The 3775-nt window shown below is 57.0% G+C and overlaps 1 long non-coding RNA gene across 1 annotated transcript; it reads right to left on the reverse strand.

Annotated features, from left to right (window-relative positions):
• Positions 1–2116: 2116 nt before the first annotated feature.
• LOC140685745 (uncharacterized) lies at positions 2117–3343 on the reverse strand. Its single transcript, XR_012059128.1, has 2 exons — positions 3149–3343; positions 2117–2661 (listed from the first exon to the last, which is right to left on the reverse strand). It is a non-coding gene; the product is annotated as an uncharacterized lncRNA (long non-coding RNA).
• Positions 3344–3775: the final 432 nt, after the last annotated feature.

The raw sequence follows: 3775 nt of genomic DNA on the forward strand, positions 1-3775 counted from the left end.
GACTTTTCCGCAGCTCTGCATTTAGTAGGCAGCCATTCCACACTTATTTAATTTCTGAGTGCTTCCTGGGTACCCCACCTGTGCTGGGCATGGGGACACAGAGAAAACACACAATTCCTGCCTTCCAGCAATCTCCAGGCCAGCAGGTGGGAGAGCCAGGCAAAGACATCATGAACCCCACTTTACAACACATACATGGAAGTAGTGGAGGGGGGCACGATAAGGAGAATGAGGGGAGGGTGGGAAGCAGTTTCACAGAAACATTTTAATATGGAAATTATTTCTAAAGTACTTCAACTAGGGTTCCTTCCTCCCCTCCCCTCCCCTTTCTTTTCCTTCCTTCCTCCCTCCTTCCCTCCCTCCCTTCCTTCCTTTCTCTTTCTCTTTCTTCCATGAAGCAAGGTTATAAAGGAACTGAGGACAGCAGTGGGGAAGCCTAGCCCCACATTGAAAAATAGGCCAGTGGGGAGCCAGGGCACTAAACAGGGGGCTTCCTGGCAGAGGTGGCTCACAGGCTACCCCAAAACAGGCCATTTCCAATGTCCAGCCCTTTCACACACTCCCGGGCAGCTTCTAGAACGCTGCCCTGAGAATCACACGAAGCTTCCATTGGTTGAGCAAGCAGAACCCCAGGAAGGCTGAGGCAGTGGAGGGGGCCACGGGGAAGGGCTGTCTTAGGAAGGCGGCTGTGGGCTCCTTGTGCCTTCCTGGGGTCGACCCAGCAGGAAAAATGGTGATGGGCCCAAGGGGGCACATGGAGGGGGCACGTGATGGGGCAGGAAAGGCAGTGATGGAGCCGAGGGTTGAACACCTGGTGGGGGGCGTGGGGGTTGGGGGCAAGAAAGGTTGGAGGGAACAAACCACCACACTCACACGCATGTGCGACGTGGGAAAGAAAGGCTGTGCAGAGCTGCCTCGCTTCACCTGGGGTCCACCAGGGGGGAAAGCCCGCGTCAATTAGAGGTGCCACCCCAGTGCGGCGGGAGAGGCGGTGTAGACTCGGCCACACGTGCGCTGGCTCCGGCCGGGATGGCGCGGGCGCGGTGGCACCGACTGCTCCCCGTGCGGCGACACCGGCAGCGGCCACAGGGTGAGAGGGCGCTGCTCCGGGGCGGGGATCGGGGCGGGATCTCCGCGGGGTCTGAGCCCTCCGTCCGCAGAGATGGGGCCGGGCGGGACCCGGTCAGGGGCAAAGTCGTGGTCAGAGCGGGACGCGGGGCGGGGCCGAGACCGGGGTCGGGATCAGGAAGGGCAGGCGGGACCTGGGTCCGGGTCAGGGCGGAGTCTGGGTCTGGCCGGCGTTGGGTCCCGATGGGACTGCGGAGTTGGGGTCGGGGTCGGGGTCGGGGTCGGGGTCGGGGCCTGGCCTGGCCGGGTGGGTTGGGACGCAGACCGCCAGGAAGGCAGGCGGAAACCCTTAGGGTCTGAGGGGCCCGCCAAGGGGTCTCGGGACGGGCCCGAGGGTTGCCGGTGCTGCTGGTTTCAGGTTGGAGCACTTCACATCGGGGATGCCCTGCAGGGGTCGGACTTCCAGCCCCCGGCCCTTCTCAGCGGGTGGGAGACCTGCGCCCCACTCCGCGCTCGCCCCCTGAGGGCCTTGAGTGCGAACACCCAGCCCTGACCCACGACATCCTGGCTGGCCGCCACCTGCGTCCCCGACCCCACCTGGGGGTGGAGGGCGAGCACGTCGGGATCAGAGTCCCCGCGAACCCCTACTGTTCTCTGAAAGCCTTGGCAGACATGAGGGTTTGGATGAAGTGGCGTTGTGACCCCCCCATTGACTCATACCCCAGACCCCCCGGCTGCCAAGGGAAAGAACTAGAAGGTCTGGGTCAGTGTGATCCAACTTCCGTGCTCTTCCTCCTGAAAATTTCAGCCATTGAAGTCAGCAAAAATCGTTTTAGAAAGTGAAAACCAGCAGCAAAGGCAAGGAGTTTGGGGGTTGGGTTTTAGGTTTTGTTTCTCACCCATCTTGGATTCCCGGCGAGATGTGTATGTAAAGCGGTGAACTGGTGAGCAGATGGCAGAAGGACGAGGAGGGAGAGACAGGGTGTAGGGGTCACGCAGTCTGGGAGGTCAGTGGGCCCAGGTATACTTCCACACTTTGAGGACCTGGTGACCTTGGCTTGGATACATCTTTATGAAACCTTTGCTTGGATACATCTTTATGAAAGGGGGTGTGACACTCCAGGAACCTAGGAGCCCCGACTGCAGGGTCTGGGACCTGGGAGACCCAGGGTCTAGCTGAGTGTCTGTGGGCTACTATTGTACCCCTAGCGAGTCCTAACTCCTCACTTCAGCTGCCTCCCTCCTTCTACGAGAGGGGTGACCAGGGATCTGGCATTGAGCACAGGATTCTACACTGCTCAGGGGAGCATACAGCATTGTCCACGCCCAGGACTAGCTAATTAGATGACCCTGAAAAGCATAATACTGATTGGCCAAAACCTCATCTCAAGTCTCCAAATGGGCCCTCCCTTCCGGCAAAGGAGCAACAGTTTCTCCAGCCTCCTCTCGGAGTGCTTCTCTCACTTCCGTATCTGTCACTGGAGTTCATGAAAAGCGCGTGCTTTTCTCCCCACAAATGAGTCACCTGCGAAGCGTGAATTCTGCCTCAGTGTCTCCCTGTCCCGCTGTGCTGGCCACGTCAGAATGATGATGCTGGAAACACGAAGGAAAACATTTTAGACTTCAGGACAAAAATATCCACAATCACAATTACAAGGGTCAAAACATGGGCTTTTCCCAACATCTTAACTATTTCAAGGTGGATTTCTGCAGCTAAGGGTGTGACCCAGCACTCGGTTTCTGCAGGCAAAGCCTTCCCTAGTGAAAAGTCCAAGGGCATCATGGATCATGTGCACAAATGCATCTGGCGCCTTCAGGGAGACTGTCCAAGAAACAGTGTGCAAGTAACAGCTTGACAGACAGAAACAACCAAGCCAGAGACAAGTTCAGACGCTTGGAAGCGCTGCTCTGGCCACTCGCCCACCAGTCCTTCTAGGGAAACGACCCGTGGGCACAAGTCAGCGTGGGACCTCCACATGTGCACTGCCACCCACCCAGGTCGAGACCCAGAACACAGGGAACCAGCCCAGAATGGCAGCTGAAGGGAGGGCGGAAGGGTTAGCTTACACTCTTGGCTCACCTTTCGCAACTTCTCTGGCCCGCTTCAGACCCGGGAGATGTCTGTGCCTTCTGCCCAGCCAGAGTTCACAGGCTCCGGTGTCTTCTCCTCCCCACCTGTTCTGGACCAGGAAACTGCTAACGGAGTTGTTGCCAAAACACAGCCTCTGGACCCTGCTTACTGGACTCGAGGACAGAGTTTTGGATGGAGTAGGGAAGGCAGCTTTATTTCCTTGCCAGGCAAAGGAGGTCGGTGAGTGCCTCTAAGACTCTGAGTCTGCTGGGGAGAGAAGGTAGGGGGATTACAGTAAGAGTTCAAGAGGCAGCGCCCGTTTCCATAGAGATCATATACAGGGTAACAACTTGCTGCAAAGTTGATCTGGTTTTTGCAGGCGCAGGGGTCCCCTTCCTTGTGCTGGGTATGATGTTCACCTCCAGCTTTGGGACTCTTCTAATACTCTTGTGCTTAGAACAGAAGTACTCAGGAAAACAGTCTGTGGAAAAGTGCTCTAGAAAAAAGTGTGTGCAGTTTAAAGTCAGGTTGATGAATGCTTCTGGCATTTTAGGCAGGCTGAGGCCTGAGCCCTCTTGCTGCAGTGTCTGCACAGGCCAGGACAACAGAATACAAAGAAACCATCAGGAGCTAAAA

This window comes from Vicugna pacos, chromosome 1, assembly GCF_048564905.1.
Source record: "Vicugna pacos chromosome 1, VicPac4, whole genome shotgun sequence".
Lineage (NCBI taxonomy): Eukaryota > Metazoa > Chordata > Mammalia > Artiodactyla > Camelidae > Vicugna > Vicugna pacos.